This window comes from Ambystoma mexicanum, chromosome 3p (genome assembly GCF_040938575.1).
Source record: "Ambystoma mexicanum isolate Mex_15411 chromosome 3p, UKY_AmexF1_1, whole genome shotgun sequence".
Taxonomy (NCBI): Eukaryota; Metazoa; Chordata; class Amphibia; order Caudata; family Ambystomatidae; genus Ambystoma; species Ambystoma mexicanum.
Window position 1 is genome coordinate 331,074,097 of NC_090925.1, and position 21,583 is coordinate 331,095,679.

Sequence of the window (21,583 nt, forward strand, 5' to 3'; positions counted from 1 at the left end):
CTCATGTGAATGCAGGCAGTGCTGCTGGGGTCTGTCTCGTGTGAATGCAGGCAGTGCTGCTGGGGTCTGCATCATCTGAATACAGGCAGTGCTGCTGGGGTCTGTCTCATCTGAGTACAGGCTGCTGGGGTCTGTCTCATCTAAATACAGGCGCTCCTGCTAGGGTCTGTCTCATCTGTGTCATCAGCAGCACTGCCTGTATTCAGACGAGACAGACCCCAGCAGCACTGCCTGTATTCAGATGATGCAGACCCCAGCAGCACTGCCTGCATGCAGATGAGACAGACCCCAGCAGCACTGCCTGCATTCAGATGAGACAGACCCCAGCAGCACTGCTTGCACTCAGATGAGACAGACCCCAGCAGCACTGCTTGCATTCAGATGATACAGACCCCAGCATAACTGCCTGCATTCAGATGAGACAGACCCCAGCAGCACTGCCTGTATTCAGATGAGACAGACCCCAGCAGCACTGCCTGCATTCAGATGAGGCAGACCCCAGCAGCACTGCCTGCATTCAGATGAGACAGACCCCAGCAGCCTGTACTCAGATGAGACAGACCCCAGCAGCACTGCCTGCATTCACATGAGACAGACCCCAGCAGCACTGCCTGCACTCAGATGAGACAGACCCCAGCAGCACTGCCTGCACTCAGATGAGACAGACCCCAGCAGCACTGCCTGTATTCAGATGATGCAGACCCCAGCAGCACTGCCTGCATTCAGACGAGACAGACCCCAGCAGCACTGCCTGCATTCAGACGAGACAGACCCCAGCAGCACTGCCTGCACTCAGATGAGACAGACCCCAGCAGCACTGCCTGCATTCACGCGAGACAGACCCCAGCACCACTGCCTGTATTCAGATGAGACAGACCCCAGCAACACTGCCTGTATTCAGATGACAAAGATCCCAGCAGCAGTGTCTGCATTAAGGTGACACAGACCCCAGCAGCAGTGTCTGCATTCAGATGACACGGACCCCAGCAGAACTGCCTGTATTGAGATGACACAGACCCCAGCAGCAGTGTCTGCATTAAGGTGACACAAACCCCAGCAGCAGTGTCTCCATTCAGATGACACAGATCCCAGCAGCACTGCCTGTATTCAGACGAGACAGACCCCAGCAGCACTGCTTGCATTCAGATGAGGCAGACCCCAGCAGCACTGCCTGTATTCAGACGAGACAGACCCCAGCAGCACTGCCTGTATTCAGACGAGACAGACCCCAGCATCACTGCCTGTATTCAGACAAGGACCGCCCCCAGCAGCACTGCCTGTATTCAGATGAGACTGCCCCAGCAGCACTGCTTGCATTTAGATGAGACAGGCCCCAGCAGCACTGCCTTTATTGAGATGACACAGACTCCAGCAGCAGTGTCTGCATTCAGATGACACAGACCCCAGCAGCACTGCCTGGATTCAGATGAGACAGACCCCAGCATCACTGCCTGCATTCAGATGGCGCAGACCCCCGCAGCACTGCCTGCATTCAGACACTGCTTCAGACAATACAGGCAGTGCTGCTGGGGTCTGTGCCATCTTAATACAGACACTGCTGCTGGGGTCTGTCTCATCTGAATGCAGGCAGTGTTGCTGGGGTCTGCGTCATCTTATTACAGGCAGTTCTTCTGGGGTCTGTCTCATGTGAATACAGTCAGTGCTGCTGGGGTCTGTGTCATCTGAATGCAGACAGTGCTGCTGGGGTCTGTGTCATCTGAATGCAGACACTGCTGCTGGGGTCTTTGTCATCTGAATACATGCAGTGCTGCTGGGGTCTGTGCCATCTTAATGCAGACACTGCTGCTGGGGTCTGTCTCATCTGATTGCCGGCAGTGCTGCTGGGGTCTGTGTCATCTTAATACAGGCAGTTCTTCTGGGGTCTGTCTCATGTGAATACAGTCAGTGCTGCTGGGGTCTGTGTCATCTGAATGCAGACAGTGCTGCTGGGGTCTGTGTCATCTGAATGCAGACACTGCTGCTGGGGTCTCTGTCACCTTAATGCAGACACTGCTGCTGGGGTCTGTGTCATCTCAATACAGGCAGTGCTGCTGGGGTCTGTCTCGTCTGAATACAGGCAGTGCTGCTGTGGTCTGTCTCATCTGAATACAGGCAGTGCTGCTGGCGTCTGTCTCATGTGAATACAGTCAGTGCTGCTGGGGTCTGTGTCATCTGAATGCAGACACTGCTGTTGGGGTCTCTGTCACCTTAATGCAGACACTGCTGCTGGGGTCTGTGTCATCTCAATACAGGCAGTGCTGCTGGGGGCGGTCTCATCTGAATACAGGCAGTGCTGCTGGGGTCTGTCTCATCTGAATACAGGCAGTGCTGCTGGGGGTGGTCTAATCTGAATACAGGCAGTGCTGCTGGGGTCTGTCTCGTCTGAATACAGGCAGTGCTGCTGTGGTCTGTCTCATCTGAGTACAGGCTGCTGGGGTCTGTCTCATCTGAAAGCAGGCAGTGCTGTTGGGGTCTGTCTCATCTGCATGCAGGCAGTGCTGCTGGGGTCTGTCTCATCCGAATGCAGGCAGTGCTGCTGGGGCCTGTCTCGTCTGAATACAGGCAGTGCTGCTGGGATCTGTGTCATCTTAATACAGGCAGTGCTGCTGGGGTCTGTCTCGTTTGATTACAGGCAGTGCGGCTGGGGTCTGTGTCATCTGAATGCAGACACTGCTGCTGGGGTCTGTGTCATCTGAATACAGGCAGTGCTGCTGGGGTCTGTCTCATCTGAATACAGGCAGCGCTGATGGGGTCTGTCTCATCTGAATGCAGGCACTGCTGCTGGGGTCTGTGTCATCTGAATACAGGCATTGCTGCTGGGGTCTGTCTCATCTGAGTGCAGGCAGTGCTGCTGGGGTCTGTCTCACCTGAATGCAGGCAGTGCTGCTGGGGTCTGTCTCGTCTGAATGCAGGCAGTGCTGCTGGGGTCTGTATCATCTGAATACAGGCAGTGCTGCTGGGGTCTGTCTCATCTGAGTACAGGCTGCTGGGGTCTGTCTCTGAATGCAGGCAGTGCTGCTGGGGTCTGCGCCATCTGAATGCAGGCAGTGATCCTGGGGTCTGTCTCATCTGAATACAGGCAGTGCTGCTGGGGTCTGTGTCATCTGAATGCAGACACTGCTGCTGGAGTCTGTGTCATCTCAATACAGGCAGTGCTGCTGGGGCCTGTCTCATCTAAATGCAAGCAGTGCTGCTGGGGCAGTCTCGTCTGAATACAGGCAGTGCTGCTGGGGGCGGTCCTTGTCTGAATACAGGCAGTGATGCTGGGGTCTGTCAAGTCTGAATACAGGCAGTGCTGCTCGGGTCTGTCTCGTCTGAATACAGGCAGTGCTGCTGGGGTCTGCCTCATCTGAATGCAAGCAGTGCTGCTGGGGTCTGTCTCGTCTGAATACAGGCAGTGCTGCTGGGGTCTGTGTCATCTGAATGGAGACACTGCTGCTGGGGTTTGTGTCACCTCAATACAGGCAGTGCTGCTGGGGTCTGTCTCATCTGAATACAGGCAGTGGTGCTGGGGTCTGTCTCGCGTGAATGCAGGCAGTTCTGCTGGGGTCTGTCTCGTCTGAATGCAGGCAGTGCTGCTGGGGTCTGTCTCGTCTGAATGCAGGCAGTGCTTCTGGGGTCTGCATCATCTGAATACAGACAGTGCTGCTGGAGTCTGTCTCATCTGAGTGCAGGCAGTGCTGCTGGGGTCTGTCTCATGTGAATGCAGGCAGTGCTGCTGGGGTCTGTCTCGTGTGAATGCAGGCAGTGCTGCTGGGGTCTGCATCATCTGAATACAGGCAGTGCTGCTGGGGTATGTCTCATCTGAGTACAGGCTGCTGGGGTCTGTCTCATCTAAATACAGGCAGTCCTGCTGGTGTCTGTCTCATCTGAATGCAGGCATTGCTGCTGGAGTCTGTCTCATCTGAATGCAGGCAGTGCTGCTGGGGTCTGCCTCGTCTGAATACAGGCAGTGCTGCTGGGTTTTGTGTCATCTGAATGAAGACACTGCTGCTGGGGTTTCTGTCACCTTAATGCAGACACTGCTGCTGGGGTCTGTGTCATCTCAATACAGGCAGTTCTTCTGGGATCCGTGTCATCTGAATTCAGACACTGCTGCTGGGGTCTGTGTCACCTTAATGCAGACACTGCTGCTGGGTTCTGTGTCATCTCAATACAGGCAGTGCTGCTCGGGTCTGTCTCATCTGAATACAGGCAGTGATGCTGGGGTCTGTCTCGCGTGAATGCAGGCAGTGCTGCTGGGGTCTGTCTCATCTGAATGCAGGCAGTGCTGCTGGGGTCTGTCTCATGTAAATGCAGGCAGTGCTGCTGGGGTCTGCATCATCTGAATACAGGCAGTGCTGCTGGGGTCTGTCTCATCTGAATGCAGGCAGTGCTGCTGGGGTCTGTCTCATCTGAATGCAGGCATTGCTGCTGGGGTCTGTCTCGTGTGAATGCAGGCAGTGCTGCTGGGGTCTGCATCATCTGAATACAGGCAGTGCTGCTGGGGTCTGTCTCATGTGAATGCAGGCAGTGCTGCTGGGGTCTGTCTCATCTGAGTACAGGCTGCTGGGGTCTGTCTCATCTAAATACAGGTAGTCCTGCTGGGGTCTGTCTCATCTGAATGCAGGCAGTGTTGCTGGGGTCTGCATCATTTGAATACAGGCAGTTCTGCTGGGGTCTGTGTCATCTGAATGCAGACACTGCTGCTGAGGTCTGTGTCATCTCAATGCAGACACTGCTGCTGGGGTCTGTGTCATCTTAATGCAGACACTCCTGCTGGGGGCGGTCTCATCTGAATGCAGGCAGTGCTGCTGGGGTCTCTCTCATCTGAATGCAGGCAGTGCTGATGGGGTCTGTCTCATCTGAGTGCAGGCAGTGCTGCTGAGGTCTGTCTCATCTGAATGCAGGCAGTGCTGCTGGGGTCTGTCTCATCTGAATAAAGGCAGTGCTGCTGGGGTCTGCCTCATCTGAATGCAGGCAGTGCTGCTGGGTTCTGTCACATCTGAATACAGGCTGCTGGGGTCTGTCTCATCTGAGTGCAGGCAGTGCTGCTGGGGTCTGTCTCGTCTGAATGCAGGCAGTGCTGCTGGGGTCTGTCTCGTGTGAATGCAGGCAGTGCTGCTGGGGTCTGTCACATCTGAATACAGGCTGCTGGGGTCTGTCTCATCTGAGTGCAGGCAGTGCTGCTGGGGTCTGTCTCGTCTGAATGCAGGCAGTGCTGCTGGGGTCTGTCTCGTGTGAATGCAGGCAGTGCTGCTGGGGTCTGTCTCGTCTGAAGGCAGGCAGTTCTCCTGGGGTCTGTCGCATCTGAATACAGGCAGTGCTGCTGGGGTCTGTCTCATCTGAGTACAGGCTGCTGGGGTCTGTCTCATCTGAATGCAGGCAGTGCTGCTGGGGTCTGCCTCATCTGAATGCAGGCAGTGCTGCTGGGGTCTGTCTCATCTGAATACAGGCAGTGCTGCTGGGGTCTGTCTCATCTGAATGCAGGCAGTTATGCTGGGGTCTGTATCATCTGAATGCAGGCAGTGCTGCTGGGGCCTGTCTCATCTGAATACAGTCTGCTGGGGTCTGTCTCATCTGAATGCAAGCAGTGCTGCTGGGGTCTGTCTCATCTGAATGCAGGCAGTGCTGCTGGGGTCTGTCTCATCTGAGTGCAAGCAGTGCTGCTGGGGTCTGTCTCATCTGAATGCAGGCAGTGCTGCTGGGGTCTGTCTCATCTGCATGTAGGCAGTGCTGCTGGGGTCTGCATCATCTGAATACAGGCAGTGCTGCTGGGGTCTGTCTCATCTGAGTACAGGCTGCTGGGGTCTGTCTCATCTGAATGCAGGCAGTGCTGCTGGGGTCTCCGTCATCTCAATACAGGCAGTGCTGCTGGGGGCTGTCTCGTCTGAATACAGGCAGTGCTGCTGGGGTCTGTGTCATGTGAATGCAGAGAGTGCTGCTGGGGTCTGTGTGATCTGAATGCAGACACTGCTGCTGGGGTCTCTGTCACCTTAATGCAGACACTGCTGCTGGGGTCTGTGTCATCTCAATACAGGCAGTGCTGCTGGGGGCGGTCTCATCTGAATACAGGCAGTGCTGCTGGGGTCTGTCTCATCTGAATACAGGCAGTGCTGCTGGAGGCGGTCTAATCTGAATACAGGCAGTGCTGCTGGGGTCTGTCTCGTCTGAATACAGGCAGTGCTGCTGTGGTCTGTCTCATCTGAGTACAGGCTGTTGGGGTCTGTCTCATCTGCATGCAGGCAGTGCTGCTGGGGTCTGTCTCATCCGAATGCAGGCAGTGCTGCTGGGGTCTGTCTCGTCTGAATACAGGCAGTGCTGCTGGGATCTGTGTCATCTGAATACAGGCAGTGCTGCTGGGGTCTGTCTCGTTTGATTACAGGCAGTGCTGCTGGGGTCTGTGTCATCTGAATGCAGACACTGCTGCTGGGGTCTGTGTCATCTGAATACAGGCAGTGCTGCTGGGGTCTGTCTCATCTGAATACAGGCAGCGCTGATGGGGTCTGTCTCATCTGAATACAGGCAGCGCTGATGGGGTCTGTCTCATCTGAATACAGGCAGTGCTGCTGGGTTCTGTCTCATCTGAATACAGGCTGCTGGGGTCTGTCTCATCTGAATGCATGCAGTGCTGCTGGGACTCTGTCATCTGAATACAGGCAGTGCTGCTGGGGTCTGTGTCATCTGAATGCAGGCACTGCTGCTGGGGTCTGTGTCATCTGAATACAGGCAGTGCTGCTGGGGTCTGTGTCATCTGAATGCAGGCACTGCTGCTGGGGTCTGTGTCATCTGAATACAGGCATTGCTGCTGGGGTCTGTCTCATCTGAGTGCAGGCAGTGCTGCTGGGGTCTGTCTCACCTGAATGCAGGCAGTGCTGCTGGGGTCTGTCTCGTCTGAATGCAGGCAGTGCTGCTGGGGTCTGTATCATCTGAATACAGGCAGTGTTGCTGGGGTCTGTCTCATCTGAGTACAGGCTGCTGGGGTCTGTCTCATCTAAATGCAGGCAGTGCTGCTGGGTCTGTCTCATCTGAATGAAGGCAGTGCTGCTGGGGTCTGTCTCTGAATGCAGGCAGTGCTGCTGGGGTCTGCGCCATCTGAATGCAGGCAGTGATGCTGGGGTCTGTCTCATCTGAATACAGGCAGTGCTGCTGGGGTCTGTGTCATCTGAATGCAGACACTGCTGCTGGAGTCTGTGTCATCTCAATACAGGCAGTGCTGCTGGGGCCTGTCTCATCTAAATGCAAGCAGTGCTGCTGGGGCAGTCTCATCTGAATACAGGCAGTGCTGCTGGGGGCGGTCCTTGTCTGAATACAGGCAGTGATGCTGGGGTCTGTATCGTCTGAATACAGGCAGTGCTGCTGGGGTCTGTCTCGTCTGAATACAGGCAGTGCTGCTGGGGTCTGCCTCATCTGAATGCAAGCAGTGCTGCTGGGGTCTGTCTCGTCTGAATACAGGCAGTGCTGCTGGGGTCTGTGTCATCTGAATGGAGACACTGCTGCTGGGGTTTGTGTCACCTTAATGCAGACACTGCTGCTGGGGTCTGTGTCATCTCAATACAGGCAGTTCTGCTGGGGTCCGTGTCATCTGAATGCAGACACTGCTGCTGGGGTCTGTGTCACCTTAATGCAGACACTGCTGCTGGGTTCTGTGTCATCTCAATACAGGCATTGCTGCTGGGGTCTGTCTCATCTAAGTGCAGGCAGTGTTGCTGGGGTCTGTCTCATCTGAGTGCAGGCAGTGCTGCTGGGGTCTGTCTCATGTGAATGCAGGCAGTGCTGCTGGGGTCTGTCTCGTGTGAATGCAGGCAGTGCTGCTGGGGTCTGCATCATCTGAATACAGGCAGTGCTGCTGGGGTCTGTCTCATCTGAGTACAGGCTGCTGGGGTCTGTCTCATCTAAATACAGGCGCTCCTGCTGGGGTCTGTCTCATCTGTGTCATCAGCAGCACTGCCTGTATTCAGACGAGACAGACCCCAGCAGCACTGCCTGTATTCAGATGATGCAGACCCCAGCAGCACTGCCTGCATGCAGATGAGACAGACCCCAGCAGCACTGCCTGCATTCAGATGAGACAGACCCCAGCAGCACTGCTTGCACTCAGATGAGACAGACCCCAGCAGCACTGCTTGCATTCAGATGATACAGACCCCAGCATAACTGCCTGCATTCAGATGAGACAGACCCCAGCAGCACTGCCTGTATTCAGATGAGACAGACCCCAGCAGCACTGCCTGCATTCAGATGAGGCAGACCCCAGCAGCACTGCCTGCATTCAGATGAGACAGACCCCAGCAGCCTGTACTCAGATGAGACAGACCCCAGCAGCACTGCCTGCATTCACATGAGACAGACCCCAGCAGCACTGCCTGCACTCAGATGAGACAGACCCCAGCAGCACTGCCTGCACTCAGATGAGACAGACCCCAGCAGCACTGCCTGTATTCAGATGATGCAGACCCCAGCAGCACTGCCTGCATTCAGACGAGACAGACCCCAGCAGCACTGCCTGCATTCAGACGAGACAGACCCCAGCAGCACTGCCTGCACTCAGATGAGACAGACCCCAGCAGCACTGCCTGCATTCACGCGAGACAGACCCCAGCACCACTGCCTGTATTCAGATGAGACAGACCCCAGCAACACTGCCTGTATTCAGATGAGACAGACCCCAGCAGCCTGTACTCAGATGAGACAGACCCCAGCAGCACTGCCTGCATTCACATGAGACAGACCCCAGCAGCACTGCCTGCACTCAGATGAGACAGACCCCAGCAGCACTGCCTGCACTCAGATGAGACAGACCCCAGCAGCACTGCCTGTATTCAGATGATGCAGACCCCAGCAGCACTGCCTGCATTCAGACGAGACAGACCCCAGCAGCACTGCCTGCATTCAGACGAGACAGACCCCAGCAGCACTGCCTGCACTCAGATGAGACAGACCCCAGCAGCACTGCCTGCATTCACGCGAGACAGACCCCAGCACCACTGCCTGTATTCAGATGAGACAGACCCCAGCAACACTGCCTGTATTCAGATGACAAAGATCCCAGCAGCAGTGTCTGCATTAAGGTGACACAGACCCCAGCAGCAGTGTCTGCATTCAGATGACACGGACCCCAGCAGAACTGCCTGTATTGAGATGACACAGACCCCAGCAGCAGTGTCTGCATTAAGGTGACACAAACCCCAGCAGCAGTGTCTCCATTCAGATGACACAGATCCCAGCAGCACTGCCTGTATTCAGACGAGACAGACCCCAGCAGCACTGCTTGCATTCAGATGAGGCAGACCCCAGCAGCACTGCCTGTATTCAGACGAGACAGACCCCAGCAGCACTGCCTGTATTCAGACGAGACAGACCCCAGCATCACTGCCTGTATTCAGACAAGGACCGCCCCCAGCAGCACTGCCTGTATTCAGATGAGACTGCCCCAGCAGCACTGCTTGCATTTAGATGAGACAGGCCCCAGCAGCACTGCCTTTATTGAGATGACACAGACTCCAGCAGCAGTGTCTGCATTCAGATGACACAGACCCCAGCAGCACTGCCTGGATTCAGATGAGACAGACCCCAGCATCACTGCCTGCATTCAGATGGCGCAGACCCCCGCAGCACTGCCTGCATTCAGACACTGCTTCAGACAATACAGGCAGTGCTGCTGGGGTCTGTGCCATCTTAATACAGACACTGCTGCTGGGGTCTGTCTCATCTGAATGCAGGCAGTGTTGCTGGGGTCTGCGTCATCTTATTACAGGCAGTTCTTCTGGGGTCTGTCTCATGTGAATACAGTCAGTGCTGCTGGGGTCTGTGTCATCTGAATGCAGACAGTGCTGCTGGGGTCTGTGTCATCTGAATGCAGACACTGCTGCTGGGGTCTTTGTCATCTGAATACATGCAGTGCTGCTGGGGTCTGTGCCATCTTAATGCAGACACTGCTGCTGGGGTCTGTCTCATCTGATTGCCGGCAGTGCTGCTGGGGTCTGTGTCATCTTAATACAGGCAGTTCTTCTGGGGTCTGTCTCATGTGAATACAGTCAGTGCTGCTGGGGTCTGTGTCATCTGAATGCAGACAGTGCTGCTGGGGTCTGTGTCATCTGAATGCAGACACTGCTGCTGGGGTCTCTGTCACCTTAATGCAGACACTGCTGCTGGGGTCTGTGTCATCTCAATACAGGCAGTGCTGCTGGGGTCTGTCTCGTCTGAATACAGGCAGTGCTGCTGTGGTCTGTCTCATCTGAATACAGGCAGTGCTGCTGGCGTCTGTCTCATGTGAATACAGTCAGTGCTGCTGGGGTCTGTGTCATCTGAATGCAGACACTGCTGTTGGGGTCTCTGTCACCTTAATGCAGACACTGCTGCTGGGGTCTGTGTCATCTCAATACAGGCAGTGCTGCTGGGGGCGGTCTCATCTGAATACAGGCAGTGCTGCTGGGGTCTGTCTCATCTGAATACAGGCAGTGCTGCTGGGGGTGGTCTAATCTGAATACAGGCAGTGCTGCTGGGGTCTGTCTCGTCTGAATACAGGCAGTGCTGCTGTGGTCTGTCTCATCTGAGTACAGGCTGCTGGGGTCTGTCTCATCTGAAAGCAGGCAGTGCTGTTGGGGTCTGTCTCATCTGCATGCAGGCAGTGCTGCTGGGGTCTGTCTCATCCGAATGCAGGCAGTGCTGCTGGGGCCTGTCTCGTCTGAATACAGGCAGTGCTGCTGGGATCTGTGTCATCTTAATACAGGCAGTGCTGCTGGGGTCTGTCTCGTTTGATTACAGGCAGTGCGGCTGGGGTCTGTGTCATCTGAATGCAGACACTGCTGCTGGGGTCTGTGTCATCTGAATACAGGCAGTGCTGCTGGGGTCTGTCTCATCTGAATACAGGCAGCGCTGATGGGGTCTGTCTCATCTGAATGCAGGCACTGCTGCTGGGGTCTGTGTCATCTGAATACAGGCATTGCTGCTGGGGTCTGTCTCATCTGAGTGCAGGCAGTGCTGCTGGGGTCTGTCTCACCTGAATGCAGGCAGTGCTGCTGGGGTCTGTCTCGTCTGAATGCAGGCAGTGCTGCTGGGGTCTGTATCATCTGAATACAGGCAGTGCTGCTGGGGTCTGTCTCATCTGAGTACAGGCTGCTGGGGTCTGTCTCTGAATGCAGGCAGTGCTGCTGGGGTCTGCGCCATCTGAATGCAGGCAGTGATGCTGGGGTCTGTCTCATCTGAATACAGGCAGTGCTGCTGGGGTCTGTGTCATCTGAATGCAGACACTGCTGCTGGAGTCTGTGTCATCTCAATACAGGCAGTGCTGCTGGGGCCTGTCTCATCTAAATGCAAGCAGTGCTGCTGGGGCAGTCTCGTCTGAATACAGGCAGTGCTGCTGGGGGCGGTCCTTGTCTGAATACAGGCAGTGATGCTGGGGTCTGTCAAGTCTGAATACAGGCAGTGCTGCTCGGGTCTGTCTCGTCTGAATACAGGCAGTGCTGCTGGGGTCTGCCTCATCTGAATGCAAGCAGTGCTGCTGGGGTCTGTCTCGTCTGAATACAGGCAGTGCTGCTGGGGTCTGTGTCATCTGAATGGAGACACTGCTGCTGGGGTTTGTGTCACCTCAATACAGGCAGTGCTGCTGGGGTCTGTCTCATCTGAATACAGGCAGTGGTGCTGGGGTCTGTCTCGCGTGAATGCAGGCAGTTCTGCTGGGGTCTGTCTCGTCTGAATGCAGGCAGTGCTGCTGGGGTCTGTCTCGTCTGAATGCAGGCAGTGCTTCTGGGGTCTGCATCATCTGAATACAGACAGTGCTGCTGGGGTCTGTCTCATCTGAGTGCAGGCAGTGCTGCTGGGGTCTGTCTCATGTGAATGCAGGCAGTGCTGCTGGGGTCTGTCTCGTGTGAATGCAGGCAGTGCTGCTGGGGTCTGCATCATCTGAATACAGGCAGTGCTGCTGGGGTATGTCTCATCTGAGTACAGGCTGCTGGGGTCTGTCTCATCTAAATACAGGCAGTCCTGCTGGTGTCTGTCTCATCTGAATGCAGGCATTGCTGCTGGAGTCTGTCTCATCTGAATGCAGGCAGTGCTGCTGGGGTCTGCCTCGTCTGAATACAGGCAGTGCTGCTGGGTTTTGTGTCATCTGAATGAAGACACTGCTGCTGGGGTTTCTGTCACCTTAATGCAGACACTGCTGCTGGGGTCTGTGTCATCTCAATACAGGCAGTTCTTCTGGGATCCGTGTCATCTGAATTCAGACACTGCTGCTGGGGTCTGTGTCACCTTAATGCAGACACTGCTGCTGGGTTCTGTGTCATCTCAATACAGGCAGTGCTGCTCGGGTCTGTCTCATCTGAATACAGGCAGTGATGCTGGGGTCTGTCTCGCGTGAATGCAGGCAGTGCTGCTGGGGTCTGTCTCATCTGAATGCAGGCAGTGCTGCTGGGGTCTGTCTCATGTAAATGCAGGCAGTGCTGCTGGGGTCTGCATCATCTGAATACAGGCAGTGCTGCTGGGGTCTGTCTCATCTGAATGCAGGCAGTGCTGCTGGGGTCTGTCTCATCTGAATGCAGGCATTGCTGCTGGGGTCTGTCTCGTGTGAATGCAGGCAGTGCTGCTGGGGTCTGCATCATCTGAATACAGGCAGTGCTGCTGGGGTCTGTCTCATGTGAATGCAGGCAGTGCTGCTGGGGTCTGTCTCATCTGAGTACAGGCTGCTGGGGTCTGTCTCATCTAAATACAGGTAGTCCTGCTGGGGTCTGTCTCATCTGAATGCAGGCAGTGTTGCTGGGGTCTGCATCATTTGAATACAGGCAGTTCTGCTGGGGTCTGTGTCATCTGAATGCAGACACTGCTGCTGAGGTCTGTGTCATCTCAATGCAGACACTGCTGCTGGGGTCTGTGTCATCTTAATGCAGACACTCCTGCTGGGGGCGGTCTCATCTGAATGCAGGCAGTGCTGCTGGGGTCTCTCTCATCTGAATGCAGGCAGTGCTGATGGGGTCTGTCTCATCTGAGTGCAGGCAGTGCTGCTGAGGTCTGTCTCATCTGAATGCAGGCAGTGCTGCTGGGGTCTGTCTCATCTGAATAAAGGCAGTGCTGCTGGGGTCTGCCTCATCTGAATGCAGGCAGTGCTGCTGGGTTCTGTCACATCTGAATACAGGCTGCTGGGGTCTGTCTCATCTGAGTGCAGGCAGTGCTGCTGGGGTCTGTCTCGTCTGAATGCAGGCAGTGCTGCTGGGGTCTGTCTCGTGTGAATGCAGGCAGTGCTGCTGGGGTCTGTCACATCTGAATACAGGCTGCTGGGGTCTGTCTCATCTGAGTGCAGGCAGTGCTGCTGGGGTCTGTCTCGTCTGAATGCAGGCAGTGCTGCTGGGGTCTGTCTCGTGTGAATGCAGGCAGTGCTGCTGGGGTCTGTCTCGTCTGAATGCAGGCAGTTCTCCTGGGGTCTGTCGCATCTGAATACAGGCAGTGCTGCTGGGGTCTGTCTCATCTGAGTACAGGCTGCTGGGGTCTGTCTCATCTGAATGCAGGCAGTGCTGCTGGGGTCTGCCTCATCTGAATGCAGGCAGTGCTGCTGGGGTCTGTCTCATCTGAATACAGGCAGTGCTGCTGGGGTCTGTCTCATCTGAATGCAGGCAGTTATGCTGGGGTCTGTATCATCTGAATGCAGGCAGTGCTGCTGGGGCCTGTCTCATCTGAATACAGTCTGCTGGGGTCTGTCTCATCTGAATGCAAGCAGTGCTGCTGGGGTCTGTCTCATCTGAATGCAGGCAGTGCTGCTGGGGTCTGTCTCATCTGAGTGCAAGCAGTGCTGCTGGGGTCTGTCTCATCTGAATGCAGGCAGTGCTGCTGGGGTCTGTCTCATCTGCATGTAGGCAGTGCTGCTGGGGTCTGCATCATCTGAATACAGGCAGTGCTGCTGGGGTCTGTCTCGTCTGAATACAGGCAGTGCTGCTGGGGTCTGTCTCATCTGAGTACAGGCTGCTGGGGTCTGTCTCATCTGAATGCAGGCAGTGCTGCTGGGGTCTCCGTCATCTCAATACAGGCAGTGCTGCTGGGGGCTGTCTCGTCTGAATACAGGCAGTGCTGCTGGGGTCTGTCTCGTCTGAATGCATGCAGTGCTGCTGGGGTCTGCGTCATCTGAATACAGGCAGTGCTGCTGGGGTCTGTCTCGTCTGAATGCAGGCAGTGCTGCTGGGGTCTGTCTCGTCTGAAAGCAGGCAGTGCTGCTGGAGTCTGTCTCGTCTGTATACAGGCAGTGCTGCTGGGGTCTGTCTCATCTGAGTACAGGCTGCTGGGGCCTGTCTCATCTGAATGCAGGCAGTGTTGTTGGGGTCTGCCTCATTTGAATGCAGGCACTGCTGCTGGGGTCTGTCTCATCTGAATGCAGGCAGTGCTGCTGGGGTCTGTCTCATCTGAATACAGGCAGTGCTGCTGGGGTCTGTCTCATCTGAATGCAGGCAGTGCTGCTGGGGTCTGTCTCATCTGAATGCAGGCAGTGCTGCTGGGGTCTGTCTCATCTGAATGCAGGCAGTGCTGCTGGGGTCAGTCTCATCTGAATACAGGTCTGTCTCATCTGAATGCAGGCAATGCTGCTGGGGTCTGTCTCATCTGAATGCTGGCAGTGCTGCTGGGGTCTGTCTCATCTGAATGCAAGCAGTGCTGCTGGGGTCTGTCTCATCTGAATACAGGCTGCTGGGGTCTGTCTCATCTGAATGCAGGCAGTTCTTCTGGGGTCTGTCTCATCTGAATTCAGGCAGTGCTGCTGGGGTCTGTCTCATCTGAATACAGGCTGCTGGGGTCTGTCTCATCTGAATGCAGGCAGTGCTGCTGGGGTCTGTCTCATCTGAGCGCAGGCAGTGCTGCTGGGGTCTGTCTCATCTGAATGCAGGCAGTGCTGCTGGGGTCTGTCTCATTTGCATGCAGGCAGTGCTGCTGGGGTCTGCATCATCTGAATACAGGCAGTGCTGCTGGGGTCTGTCTCGTCTGAATACAGGCAGTGCTGCTGGGGTCTGTCTCATCTGAGTACAGGCTGCTGGGGCCTGTCATCTGAATGCAGGCAGTGCTGCTGGGGTCTGTCTCATCTGAATACAGGCAGTTCTGCTGGGGTCTGTCTCATCTGAATGCAGGTATTGCTGCTGGGGTCTGCCTCGTCTGAAGGCAGGCAGTGCTGCTGGGGTCTGCCTCGTCTGAGTGCAGGCAGTGCTGCTGGGGTCTGTCTCATCTGAATACAGGCAGTGCTGCTGGGGTCTGTCTCATCTGAATGCAGACAGTTCTGCTGGGGTCTGTCTCATCTGAATGCAGGCAGTGTTGCTGGGGTCTGCCTCATCTGAATGCAGGCAGTGCTGCTGGGTTCTGTCTCATCTGAATGCAGGAAGTGCTGCTGGGGTATGTCTCATCTGAATACAGGCTGCTGGGGTCTGTCTCATTTGAGTGCAGGCAGTGCTGCTGGGGTCTGTCTCGTCTGAATGCAGGCAGTGCTGCTGGGGTCTGTCTCGTGTGAATGCAGGCAGTGCTGCTGGGGTCTGTCTCGTCTGAATGCAGGCAGTTCTGCTGGGGTCTGTCGCATCTGAATACAGGCAGTGCTGCTGGGGTCTGTCTCATCTGAGTACAGGCTGCTGGGGTCTGTCTCATCTGAATGCAGGCAGTGCTGCTGGGGTCTGCCTCATCTGAATGCAGGCAGTGCTGCTGGGGTCTGTCTCATCTGAATACAGGCAGTGCTGCTGGGGTCTGTCTCATCTGAATGCAGGCAGTTATGCTGGGGTCTGTATCATCTGAATGCAGGCAGTGCTGCTGGGGTCTGTCTCATCTGAATACAGTCTGCTGGGGTCTGTCTCATCTGAATGCAAGCAGTGCTGCTGGGGTCTGTCTCATCTGAATGCAGGCAGTGCTGCTGGGGTCTGTCTCATCTGAGTGCAAGCAGTGCTGCTGGGGTCTGTCTCATCTGAATGCAGGCAGTGCTGCTGGGGTCTATCTCATCTGCATGCAGGCAGTGCTGCTGGGGTCTGCATCATCTGAATACAGGCAGTGCTGATGGGGTCTGTCTCGTCTGAATACAGGCAGTGCTGCTGGGGTCTGTCTCATCTGAGTACAGGCTGCTGGGGTCTGTCTCATCTGAATGCAGGCAGTGCTGCTGGGGTCTCCGTCATCTCAATACAGGCAGTGCTGCTGGGGGCTGTCTCGTCTGAATACAGGCAGTGCTGCTGGGGTCTGTCTCGTCTGAATGCATGCAGTGCTGCTGGGGTCTGCTTCATCTGAATACAGGCAGTGCTGCTGGGGTCTGTCTCGTCTGAATGCAGGCAGTGCTGCTGGGGTCTGTCTCATCTGAGTACAGGCAGTGCTGCTGGGGTCTGTCTCATCTGAATGCAGGCAGTGCTGCTGGGGTCTGTCTCATCTGAATACAGGCAGTGCTGCTGGGGTCTGTCTCATCTGAATGCAGGCAGTGCTGCTGGGGTCTGTCTCATCTGAATGCAGCTAGTGCTGCTGGGGTCTGTCTCATCTGAATGCAGGCAGTGCTGCTGGGGTCAGTCTCATCTAAATACAGGTCTGTCTCATCTGAATGCAGGCAATGCTGCTGGGGTCTGTCTCATCTGAATGCTGGCAGTGCTGCTGGGGTCTGTCTCATCTGAATGCAAGCAGTGCTGCTGGGGTCTGTCTCATCTGAATACAGGCTGCTGGGGTCTGTCTCATCTGAATGAAGGCAGTTCTGCTGGGGTCTGTCTCATCTGAATTCAGGCAGTGCTGCTGGGGTCTGTCTCATCTGAATACAGGATGCTGGGGTCTGTCTCATCTGAATGCAGGCAGTGCTGCTGGGGTCTGTCTCATCTGAGTGCAGGCAGTGCTGCTGTGGTCTGTCTCATCTGAATGCAGGCAGTGCTGCTGGGGTCTGTCTCATTTGCATGCAGGCAGTGCTGCTGGGGTCTGCATCATCTGAATACAGGCAGTGCTGCTGGGGTCTGTCTCGTCTGAGTACAGGCTGCTGGGGCCTGTCTCATCTGAATGCAGGCAGTGCTGCTGGGGTCTGTCTCATCTGAATACAGGCAGTTCTGCTGGGGTCTGTCTCATCTGAATGCAGGTACTGCTGCTGGGGTCTGCCTCGTCTGAATGCAGGCAGTGCTGCTGGGATCTGCCTCGTCTGAGTGCAGGCAGTGCTGCTGGGGTCTGTCTCATCTGAATACAGGGAGTGCTGCTGGGGTCTGTCTCATCTGAATGCAGGCAGTTCTGCTGGGGTCTGCGTCATCTGAATATAGGCAGTGCTTTTGGGATCTGTGTCATCTGAATGCAGGCAGTGTTGCTGGGGTCTGCGTCATCTGAATATAGGCAGTGCTGTTGGGATCTGTGTCATCTGAATGCAGACACTGATGCTGGGGTCTGGGTCATCTCAATACAGGCAGTGCTGCTGGGGTCTGTGTCATCTGAATGCAGGCAGTGCTGCTGGGGTCTGCCTCATCTGAATACAGGCAGTGCTGCTGGGGTCTGTCTCATCTGAATACAGGCAGTGCTGCTGGGGTCTGTCTCATCTGCATAGAGGCATTGCTGCTGGGGTCTGCATCATCTGAATACAGGCAGTGCTGCTGGGGTCTGTCTCGTCTGAATACAGGCAGTGCTGCTGGGGTCTGTCTCATCTGAATGCAAGCAGTGCTGCTGGGGTCTGTCTCATCTGAATACAGGCTGCTGGGGTCTGTCTCATCTGAATGCAGGCAGTTCTGCTGGGGTCTGTCTCATCTGAATTTAGGCAGTGCTGCTGGGGTCTGTCTCATCTGAATGCAGGCAGTGCTGCTGAGGTCTGTCTCATCTGAATGCAGGCAGTGCTGCTGGGGTCAGTCTCATCTGAATACAGGTCTGTCTCATCTGAATGCAGGCAATGCTGCTGGGGTCTGTCTCATCTGAATGCTGGCAGTGCTGCTGGGGTCTGTCTCATCTGAATGCAAGCAGTGCTGCTGGGGTCTGTCTCATCTGAATACAGGCTGCTGGGGTCTGTCTCATCTGAATGCAGGCAGTGCTGCTGGGGTCTCCGTCATCTCAATACAGGCAGTGCTGCTGGGGGCTGTCTCGTCTGAATACAGGCAGTGCTGCTGGGGTCTGTCTCGTCTGAATGCATGCAGTGCTGCTGGGGTCTGCGTCATCTGAATACAGGCAGTGCTGCTGGGGTCTGTCTCGTCTGAATGCAGGCAGTGCTGCTGGGGTCTGTCTCGTCTGAATGCAGGCAGTGCTGCTGGGGTCTGTCTCGTCTGTATACGGGCAGTGCTGCTGGGGTCTTTGTCATCTTAATGCAGACACTGCTGCTGGGGTCTGTGTCATCTGACTACAGGCAGTGCTGCTGGGGTCTGTGTCATCTGAATACAGGCAGTGCTGCTGGGGTCTGTCTCATCTGATTGCCAGCAGTGCTGCTGGGGTCTGTGTCATCTTAATACAGGCAGTGCTGCTGGGGTCTGTGTCATCTGACTACAGGCAGTGCTGCTGGGGTCTGTGTCTTCTGAATACAGGCAGTGCTGCTGGGGTCTGTCTCATGTGAATACCGTCAGTGCTGCTGGGGTCTGCCTCATCTGAATGCAGGCAGTGCTGCTGGGGTCTGCATCATCTGAATGCAGGCAGTGCTGCTGGGGTCTTTCTCATCTGAATGTAGGCAGTGCTGCTGGGGTCTGCGTCATTTGAATACAGGCAGTGCTGCTGGGGTCTGCGCCATCTGAATGCAGACAGTGCTGCTGGAGTCTGTCTCATCTGAATGCAGGCAGTGCTGCTGGGGTCTGTGCCATCTTAATGCAGACACTGCTGCTGGGGTCCATCTCATCTGAATACAGCACGTGCTGCTGGGGTCTGTATCATCTGAATACAGGCAGTGCTGCTGGGGTCTGTGCCATCTTAATGCAGACACTGCTGCTGGGGTCCGCACCATCTGAATACAGGCCTGCTGCTGGGGTCTGTGTCATCTGAATACATGCAGTGCTGCTGGGGTCTGTGCCATCTTAATGCAGACACTGCTGCTGGGGTCTGTCTCATCTGATTGCCGGCAGTGCTGCTGGGGTCTGTGTCATCTTAATACAGGCAGCGCTGTTGGGGTCTGTGTAATCTTAATGCAGACACTGCTGCTGGGTCTGCACCATCTGAATACAGGCCCTGCTGCTGGGGTCTGTGTCATCTGAATACATGCACTGCTGCTGGGGTCTGTGCCATCTCAATGCAGACACTGCTGCTGGGGTCTGTCTCATCTGATTGCCGGCAGTGCTGCTGGGGTCTGTGTCATCTTAATACAGGCAGTTCTTCTGGGGTCTGTCTCATGTGAATACAGTCAGTGCTGCTGGGGTCTGTGTCATCTGAATGCAGACAGTGCTGCTGGGGTCTGTGTCATCTGAATGCAGACACTGCTGCTGGGGTCTCTGTCACCTTAATGCAGACACTGCTGCTGGGGTCTGTGTCATCTCAATACAGGCAGTGCTGCTGGGGGCGGTCTCATCTGAATACAGGCAGTGCTGCTGGGGTCTGTCTCATCTGAATACAGGCAGTGCTGCTGGGGGCGGTCTAATCTGAATACAGGCAGTGCTGCTGGGGTCTGTCTCATCTGAATACAGGCAGTGCTGCTGTGGTCTGTCTCAGTACAGGCTGCTGGGGTCTGTCTCATCTGAAAGCAGGCAGTGCTGTTGGGGTCTGTCTCATCTGCATGCAGGCAGTGCTGCTGGGGTCTGTCTCATCCGAATGCAGGCAGTGCTGCTGGGGTCTGTCTCGTCTGAATACAGGCAGTGCTGCTGGGATCTGTGTCATCTGAATACAGGCAGTGCTGCTGGGGTCTGTCTCGTTTGATTACAGGCAGTGCTGCTGGGGTTTGTGTCATCTGAATGCAGACACTGCTGCTGGGGTCTGTGTCATCTGAATACAGGCAGTGCTGCTGGGGTCTGTCTCATCTGAATACAGGCAGCGCTGATGGGGTCTGTCTCATCTGAATACAGGCAGCGCTGATGGGGTCTGTCTCATCTGAATACAGGCAGTGCTGCTGGGTTCTGTCTCATCTGAGTACAGGCTGCTGGGGTCTGTCTCATCTGAATGCAGGCAGTGCTGCTGGGGTCTCTGTCATCTGAATACAGGCAGTGCTGCTGGGGTCTGTGTCATCTGAATGCAGGCACTGCTGCTGGGGTCTGTGTCATCTGAATACAGGCAGTGCTGCTGGGGTCTGTGTCATCTGAATGCAGGCACTGCTGCTGGGGTCTGTGTCATCTGAATACAGGCAGTGCTGCTGGGGTCTGTGTCATCTGAATGCAGGCACTGCTGCTGGGGTCTGTCTCACCTGAATGCAGGCAGTGCTGCTGGGGTCTGTCTCGTCTGAATGCAGGCAGTGCTGCTGGGGTCTGTATCATCTGAATACAGGCAGTGCTGCTGGGGTCTGTCTCATCTGAGTACAGGCTGCTGGGCTCTGTCTCATCTAAATGCAGGCAGTGCTGCTGGGTCTGTCTCATCTGAATGAAGGCAGTGCTGCTGGGGTCTGTCTCTGAATGCAGGCAGTGCTGCTGGGGTCTGCGCCATCTGAATGCAGGCAGTGATGCTGGGGTCTGTCTCATCTGAATACAGGCAGTGCTGCTGGGGTCTGTGTCATCTGAATGCAGACACTGCTGCTGGAGTCTGTGTCATCTCAATACAGGCAGTGCTGCTGGGGCCTGTCTCATCTAAATGCAAGCAGTGCTGCTGGGGCAGTCTCATCTGAATACAGGCAGTGCTGCTGGGGGCGGTCCTTGTCTGAATACAGGCAGTGATGCTGGGGTCTGTCTCGTCTGAATACAGGCAGTGCTGCTGGGGTCTGTCTCGTCTGAATACAGGCAGTGCTGCTGGGGTCTGCCTCATCTGAATGCAAGCAGTGCTGCTGGGGTCTGTCTCGTCTGAATACAGGCAGTGCTGCTGGGGTCTGTGTCATCTGAATGGAGACACTGCTGCTGGGGTTTGTGTCACCTTAATGCAGACACTGCTGCTGGGGTCTGTGTCATCTCAATACAGGCAGTTCTGCTGGGGTCCGTGTCATCTGAATGCAGACACTGCTGCTGGGGTCTGTGTCACCTTAATGCAGACACTGCTGCTGGGATCTTTGTCATCTCAATACAGGCAGTGCTGCTGGGGTCTGACTCATCTGAATACAGGCAGTGGTGCTGGGGTCTGTCTCGCGTGAATGCAGGCAGTGCTGCTGGGGTCTGTCTCATCTGAGTGCAGGCAGTGCTGCTGGGGTCTGTCTCGTCTGAATGCAGGCAGTGCTGCTGGGGTCTGTCTCGTATGAATGCAGGCAGTGCTGCTGGGGTCTGCATCATCTGAATACAGGCAGTGCTGCTGGGGTCTGTCTCATCTGAGTGCAGGCAGTGTTGCTGGGGTCTGTCTCATCTGAGTGCAGGCAGTGCTGCTGGGGTCTGTCTCATGTGAATGCAGGCAGTGCTGCTGGGGTCTGTCTCGTGTGAATGCAGGCTGTGCTGCTGGGGTCTACATCATCTGAATACAGGCAGTGCTGCTGGGGTCTGTCTCATCTGAGTACAGGCTGCTGGGGTCTGTCTCATCTAAATACAGGCAGTCCTGCTGGGGTCTGTCTCATCTGAATGCAGGCATTGCTGCTGGAGTCTGTCTCATCTGAATGCAGGCAGTGCTGCTGGGGTCTGCCTCGTCTGAA